This window comes from Jaculus jaculus, chromosome 8, assembly GCF_020740685.1.
Source record: "Jaculus jaculus isolate mJacJac1 chromosome 8, mJacJac1.mat.Y.cur, whole genome shotgun sequence".
Classification (NCBI taxonomy): Eukaryota; Metazoa; Chordata; class Mammalia; order Rodentia; family Dipodidae; genus Jaculus; species Jaculus jaculus.
Window position 1 is genome coordinate 44,522,736 of NC_059109.1, and position 8,641 is coordinate 44,531,376.

Below are 8,641 nucleotides of genomic sequence, written 5' to 3' on the forward strand. Positions count from 1 at the left end.
ATATGTGTCCATATGCATGTGAACACACATTACATGCATGCATACCACACATTTACACATGCAAAAACAGCCCTAAACAGATCGCCAAGTACTGAAATTGAAGCAGTAGTGTTCCCAAAACAAAATTCCTGACCAGGTGGCTTCCTTGCTAAATTTTTATCACAATTTATTTTAATATTTTATTTATTTATTTGAGAGAGAGAGAAAGAGGGAGAATGGGCACACCAGCACCTCCAGCCACTGCAAACAAACTCCAGACACATGCACCACCTTGTGCATCTGGCTCACGTGGGTCCTGGCAAATCGAACCTGGGTCCTTTGACTTTGCAAGCAAGAGCCTTAACCACTAAGCCATCTCCCCAACCCTTTACCACATGTTAAAAAAATTATTGATTAATTTTTTTTGAAAAGATTGTTACTCTTAGACCCCCCCTCATGCCCACCCCAATTCTGCTGAGGGTTTCGGTGAGGTTACTGGTATTCATTGTGGGGACCAAGAGGCCTCCGTCAGTCTCTGGGGGTGGGAGACATGGTGCCTCAGGAGATTCCCACCAACCCTGAGGCTCTTACAGTCTTTCTGCACCCCCTCTTCCAAAATGTTGCCTGAGCCCTGGTGGGCAAGATAGAGATCTGATTTAGTGTTAAGTTCTCTGTAGCTTCTGGATCTCTGTTTTGTGGAGGTTTGAGTGACCACGACATCTGTTGCCATCTCCCTGGAACTGGTTTACAGGATAGCCATGAAAGCAATATTCGTGTCATCAATTCATCTGCAATGACTTCTGGACCCTGGGCAGATAAGGAGGAGGTAACCCATCTCCTGGTGGACAGTAAACTCTATTCTGGATGTACTGATGAATCCTGGTTCTTCCCAGTATTCCCCACCATCTGCCCTGTGTAAGCACCCCCTGGGAACTGGTACTTCCCTACCTCTGCCACACTTTTTAAGAGCTTATTCCAACGCTATTCAAATGATTCTATAGCATAAGAAGGAAAGAAATCCCCCAAACTCATTTAATGAAGCCAGCATTATACTGCTACTGACAGGGACACATGCAAAAAGAAAATCATAGAGCCATGTCTCTGACGAGCATAGATGCAAACATCTTCAGGAACATGTTGGCCAGCCTAATTCCACAGCACAGTAGAAAAATCAGATGGCCAACTTGTGTTTCGTTCCCAGATGTTTTAACATGCACAAAACAATAAATGTAATACAGGAGGCAAATAGAAGCAAGGGTATAAATTACAAGATCGTCTCAATAGGAACAGAAAAAGCCTTTGATAAAAATCTTGTTCAGCATCGCCTTATGATACAATCCAGGAATAAATTAGGCAGAGAAAGGATCAAACCTCCACATAAGAAAGGCTGTGTATGACAAACTCATAGCCAACATTATACTAAATGAGGGGAAGCCGGGCATGGTGGCGCACGCCTTTAATCCCAGCACTCGGGAGGCAGAGGTAGGAGGATCGCCACGAGCTAGAGGCCACCCTGGGACTACATAGTGAATTCCAGGTCAGCATGGGCTAGAGTGAGACCCTACCTCAAAAAACCAAACATAAAATAAATGAGGGGAAGGTGAAAGAAATAATCAGGATAAAAAACAGAGACATAGAAAAGTGCTGGAGACGGGTGTGTGTGTGTGTGTGTGTGTGTGTGTGTGTGTGTGTGTGTGTGCGTGTGTGCACGCGCCTTCCCTTTGTGAAGTGGAATTATTGTGACTTTACTTCTTTTAACTTGTCTGCATTTTCTACAGAAAATATGTATTTCATTTATGACTCCTGAGGCTGCCAAAACAAATTACCACAAATTTGTTGGTTCACCACATAAATGTATTGTCTCACAGTTCTGGATGCCAGAGATCCTAAATCAAGATCTCAGAGTGGCCATGACCTCTGAGCGTCACAGGAGCGGTGATTCTGTTCCTGGCACCTTCCAGTTGCTGGCGGCTGTAGCTGCGCTTGGCTTCTGTCCACCACCCTCCGCGCCTCACCTTCTCTTCCATGCCTTTCTAAACTCCCTTCTTGCTTCTCTCACAAGGCCACAAGTTGCTGATTTAGTGCCGACCCAGATAATCCAAGATGAACTCTGCCTCCTCAAGATCCCGCATTTAACCACTGTGGGGCGTCTAATGTGTTATTGACAGACTCTATGGAATTAGAACTCAGATCTCTTGTGGGATGGAGGGATCTTCCAGCCCACTATACTCAGTCATTGGCAAGCCTTGTGTTTTCCTTTTAGTGACTCACAACTGTGCATTATTTTAGCTCCATTGCCCAGTCAGTACCTGGCTCATGCCAGACCCAAAGTAAATATTTGTTGGAGAGATGAATACACTGCCCAGAGAAACACTATGTGCATGTTGGGAAATGATGGTGACTCCTTTTGATTTTTTTCTTTGTTGTTACTAATTTCAGATACTATTAACAGGCATTTCCTTAATTTTTTTTTCCCCTCACCCATACACAAGTAGCCATCCCTCTAAAATTAGTATGCTAAAACCTTCCTGTAGCCCAGTGGTATAGCATATTAACAATTTAAAGTTTCTTCACTCAGTCTCCATTCTGAAGCTGAGTGAAGAATTCCTACTCATGCCTCCCGAGCCAGTTCTCTTTGGCAACCCCCTCCTCCATCCCCAAAGCCAAATAAAGCCTGATACTTTAAGAAAGGCTCTCTCTTGTCGTTTTGCTCTCTCCCTTCTGGCATGAGGAACCAAACCCAGAGGCTGGACACCCAGGAGTCAGCTGCGTTGCATACCCACCTGCTTGAAGGTCCTCACAGGAGACAGGCCACCAGATCTCATTTGAGTTAATCACACTAGGCCTTCACAAAGTCTAGCAAAGAAATAGCAAAGAGTGTGTGTGTGTGTGTGTGTGTGTGTGTGTGTGTGTGTGTGTTTTCTGCCTGACGCAGGCGCATTGCTGATCAACTATGGGATTCTATAGCACAGCCCCAGGACTCTTCTCAACACAGCTCCTCGGGCAGCCAGGAGCACAGTTTAACTGGACATGTGAGAGAATAGCCATTTGCTGTTCCTCATTAGCCTGAGGTGAAGACTATGTCTCTGTCACCAACAATAGAAATGGAGTAAGTGGAGCCGGGCATGGTGCACACCTTTAATCCCAGCACTCGGGAGGCAGAGGTAGGAGGATTGCTGTGAGTTCGAGGCCACCCTATGACTACATAGTTAATTCCAGGTCAGCCTGGGCCAGAGTGAGATCCTACCTCAAAAAAAAAAGAAAAAGAAAAAGAAAGAAAGAAAGAAAGAAAGAAAGAAAGAAAGAAAGAAAGAAAGAAAGAAATGGAGTAAGTGACTGGCATACTCAAGAGTAGTTACAATCCAGGTATAGATTTAGGAAATGCAGGGGGAAAAATAAAAGACTCAGAAGGCAGCCTAGAAAAAGGGCCCCAAATTTTGATACAGTCAATATGGTGTGAACAATAATCAGCCACCCAGATCATGGAGCCTGCCTGGCGTGGAAGAGTCTGTGAAGCTAGCCCACGGGGCGCCAGTGCACTGATCAGACAGTGAGGCACAGCCCACAGGTGCACAGGTGAACCCGTGGATAGCTCTCTTGTGCACATGGAATAAAGGTATTTGGCGATATGATATTGGCCCTTTCAAGACACTCAGTTTGTGAGGCAGAGCTCAAATTAGGTTTCTGTCTCTACTCCCTCCCCATGGGCAGGGATTCACCATCCAGGCGTGCACTCCAAAAGGAAGCGAGGAGACAGGAGACTGTAGCTGGCTCAGTGCTCCTGTGCAGCGGGCAGCATCAATGCCAAGTAGCCGATGTCCTGGAGAGAAGGCCCATGAACATATACGTAGATAGGTAAGTAACTATCAGGTAGTGGAAAGGACCGTGAGGAAAACTCAAGCGAAGTAAGAGCTCTAGGATCAAGGGGACAGCCATGCTGCACAGCGTCCAGAAGCCCCGTGTGCACGTGGCCTATGGCCACATTCACTTACCGAAGATGGTTAAGTGCAGGAGCGACGCAGCCATGAGGTGGAGAATCATCGCACTCGTGGCTGGCTGGCCTCGCCGAAGAGCTCAGGGCAGGGCTGAGTGGGAAGCCAGGGAAAGGTGGCACAGATGAGCTGTGCCCAGTACACGGAGCCTGCTGACACGGGTGGCCCGAGGGACACCCTGGTGAGAGAAGCATGGCCCTCGGCCTTGGGGAGGTGACAGGTCCCTCTTGGGATTTCTCAAGGTGCATTTAGGTGGTGCAGCCCTAGCGGGGTGGTATGCTAATGAGTATTACCAGAAAAAAAAAAAAAGTTGCCTAAATGAGTGTGGGACACGCTGGGTTGAGCAAAAATGAAACAGGTTCCTTCACCAGAAGACTTTTTTGGAACTTCTTCTTGAAGTATGCGTGGCGTATGTGTGAGCATGGAGGTGTGCGTGTGCCCTGACTGCACACGCGTGCATGTGTGTGTGCGCGTGCGCGTGCTTGGGGCAGGGGCTGATGTCGGTGATCTTACTCAGTGGCTCTCATCCTTGCTTTTTGAACTTGGAACTCGCCAGTTTGGCTAGACAAGCTAACCAGGAAGCCCCAGGGATCCACCTGGCTCTCCCTGCACTGGGATTGGCAGGTACATGCCAACATGCCTGGTGGTCATGGGGCACTTGGCATACAAACCAGGTTCTTATGCCTGTCCAGCAAACACTTTACCTTACAGATTTGAGCAGTCCTCCCGGCCCTGAATTTCGCAGGCCATAATCTGACTTGCAAATGCCAACAGGGAATACAGAAGGCATGGATCCCTCCTAACCCAGAAGCCCAAACACAGTTTCTGTCACATGTGGTCTCAGGCTGCCACTCTCTCTGGCGGAGGGTAGGGAAGTGACTGTACACTAGACAGATGTCAAAGGAGCTAGACCAAATCGTAAAAGCAAATAAGGGCTGGAAGGGGTGGGGGGAAACCTGGTGAAGAAAGAGCTAACCTCCTGCATAGCCCCAAGGAGAACAGATGCTTCCACAAATTCTATCAGCTCCAGCTGCCATGGAGCAGGCCTGCCTGTGGCTGTCCCCTAAAGGCCTGGCTTCACCCAAGCTCCAGTGGCAACCTCTGAGTCAGCCCCCCTCAGGGCCAAGTTTAGCTCTGACTGTCTGGCTAAAGTGGTTGTCTGACCTCCCTGGGCCTCCACTTACCCTTCTATAAAATGAGGATGAAAATATTGCCCTCCCTCTCTGGGTGGCACGAGGCTTTGATAATTACTATTTGGCTGGGTGCTGGGGTGCGCTGACAAGCTCTGTCTGACACATTTCTCCTCGGCTCCTCGGGACGCTGGGCCTCACCTCCCTGAGGGACCACAGGCCGCGACAACGTGCCGTGCCCCGGGGACAGCGGGCGTCTGTCTATGCTGGGCGCCCTGTCTCTCTGGCTCTCCCTCCCTCATGAAGCTCCTGTGAGAGCCGGAGTCTTACCTAACCCTCTGCTGACAGCTGGCCATTGTGGAGGTGGACGAGCCAGCTGCCGACTGCCATTCCAGGACCCTGCTGCACCTGGGAGGCTGCTGGGGCCCTGGACACCCAGAGGAGGTGTCACCTGCCTGGAGGCAGCCATGCAGTGTCCCTGTCACTGAGGAGGAGGGGCCCATGCGGCCAGGGCCTTCGCAGGGAGGGGACATGACATCGACAACGGAGCACCCCGGTCCAGTTCAACCCGGTGGGACAAATGAGCTGAGGTAAGTGCTGTGTGTCTGAATGAGACAAGGAGGGACCCTGCTGTGTGGGGGAGAGGCCCAGGTACTGCCACCCTCTAGGCAGATCTAGGCTTGCTCCGATCCTTCTCCCAGGGAGGGATCAAAGTGGGTTCCCCAGGAAAGAAGTCCAGAGGCTTCTAAACATACACCCCACCTCTCATCAGCACCATGGCAACCCCTAAGGTTGAGCATGATGGCCTCTGGGGGTGACTTGGCCCCTATAGCCTGACAGTGACATTCATTTTGACCTATCTCGTCCGTACCGGGGGATCCCCCAGGGACAGCCCTCGGGTGGCTGGCAGAAAGGACGGAAAAGGAGCTGTTGCTGTTGGGGGTGACAGAAACACGGGCATGCCCATGTGAAGAAAGGGCTGTATTGTAGAACTCTGTCGCTGGCCGGTAGGAGGCCTCACTTCAGTGTGTTGAGCGGCTTTTACTGCGATCGTGCGTCGTACCTGGGGCTGTCTCCTTGCCTCTTGGTCTATACGCTCCTTGGTCTTGGTCCCCACCCTCTCAGCTAGTGAGTGGGGGCTTGGGTTTCCTTTCTCGGCTGAATTGGCTGCTGTAAAACACACAAGATAGGCCTGGAGATAGCTTAGCTGGAAAGGCATTTGCCTGCAAAGCCTAAGGACACAGGTTCAATTCCCCAGTACCCACATAAGCCAGATGTACAAGGTGGTAAACACATCTAGAGGTCATTTGCAGTGGCTGGAGGCCCTGGTGCGCCCATTCTCTCCCTCTCTCTCTCTCTCTCCTTGCAAATAACTAAATAAAATATTTTAAAAACACACAAGATAGAGCTGAGATCCGCGGAAATGTCACTCAAACCCACAAGATGTTGCTAGTGTGTGTCAGTTTAAAACCAAGATCTCTTCATTCATTCATTCATTGAAAACTAGAAGGAAAAGGGGAGGGACTGATAAGAGGACACCAGGTCCACGCCGTGCAGGTTCCAGCCCCTGCCTTGTGTCAACGCCGTTGCTGTCTCTATCCCGAGTAACTAGTGTGTCACCAAGTGACTTGTCAATGTCAGAGGAGCCTTGCAAAGAATCTCCGGCATGTCGTTAACCTCGTTCTAACATGTAATTAGCCCAGAAGGCCTCCTCACTGCCTCCATTCAGCGTTACATCATAAAGAACCAGATCCTTCACTGTTCAGTGCAGGACACCATGAAGACTTGAAAGAGTTAATTAGGGCTCGCTGGAGTCTGTCCCCAAGAGCCCAAGACCCAGGAATTAGACTGTTTATTGTCCTCCAGCCAGCATTTAAGGCAGCTTCTTTATGGACTCTTGAGCTGGACACTGGTCCAAAAGTAGACCTAGAGGGTCTGCAAGGGTGGGCTGGAGGAGAGGACATGACTGGAACCCTCCTCTTAATCAGGACTTTGATTTCATCAAAGTTCTCATCTGCATAACGCTGGCAAGAAAAGCGAAGCCAGGAGAACTGGAATTCTACTCGCCTTCTCAGTTCCATGGGGTGAATCCACCTAGAGCCATTTCTAATCTCTGAGCTGGAGAGCCCAGCAGTGTGGCCAGAGTTCAAAGGGAGTTCAGCTCTAATCTGGATGTGACAATCTCAGCCAATCTAACCATGCAGGCTCTGAGGACATTATTATCAGTCAAGTGTAATTATAGATAAAATAGTTTTATTAATCAGCTTCTTAAGGGGACTGCATTTATCTGATTTTATGGTTGTGTGTATAATGTGGGCATGGGGAGAGGGGCAAACTCAGCATTATGTGGAATGGACAGGGTGTTTGGGGGCCCATACACAGGAGGGAATGTGTCTGTTGTTCGTGGACCAGCACAACCATGGCAGCATTGACAGCAAGCGTACATCCTCAAGTTTGTAAAGCTGAACTTGAACCCCTTGCTGTTTCTGCGCGAAACCCTAGAGGGATCCTCACCAATCCCCCTTTCCCTCTGATAAACCTGGAAGTCAGAAAAGAAGAGCCCCCAGTCTGTGCATTCTACCTGCCCATTGGCCAACTTTCCAAATCTTATCTCCAGGTCTAGCTTGGCTTGTCTTAAGCATCCATCATCTTCAACCACTTGCCAGTTCTGAAGATCCTGAAAGGGCAGAGCTCCTGCTGTGCCCTGTTTGGCCTGACCCCAAGTCAACCCCACTCACAGGGGACCTGATAACCCCTCAAGGCTAGGTTTCTCCAGCTGTGAGGCTGAGGGCTGAGCAACCGCCAAGAGACCATGAGACAATAATAGAGCCAAGCTGGTCACCTCTTGCCTTGCCTCCTACTTGACTCAGAGCATGAGGTGCCCAAACCAGCCTTCTCACCATCACTTTGACTAGAACAACTCCACCCCACTTATCCCTTCACCCAGCTCAGAGGGTGTCGTGCATAATCTGCCCACAGTGGCAGCTACAACCTGGGATGGACACATCTGAAAGCCAGAAAGGACAGACAGCAAGAGACACCTGTCTCCAGTGGGCAGTGCAGAAAGGTGAAATTGCCCAATGCTACCCATGGAACTGGGCAGAAAGATGTAAGTGGCGCCAGCTGGGGCTGCTGTGCCACGTGGCAAACCTGGATATTCTCTAGTGATCTGGACATTTTTTGTTCCCAAAAGGGTGCATTGGAGACCAAAAAAAAAAAAAAAAAAAAAAAGTGTGGGTGAGGTAATGAGTATTTTATGATCATAGTGACCTTTTCTAATTCCCAGGTTCATCAGCTTTTGATGGGTTCTAGTTAAGAAACTAAAAATGATCAAATAGATGAGGTGACTATCTCCCCATGCAGGCTGTGTGCACTGGTACAATTGCAATTGATATAGGTAGCTTGTAGCATTTTCATTATGCTAGATAGGAACTGAAACTTGGCTAAGCTTAATAATAATCTCATTGCAACAGTAATAGATGCAATATTTAATATGTCTCAGACACTGAGCAAAGAACTTATTATACTGCATAATCTCAT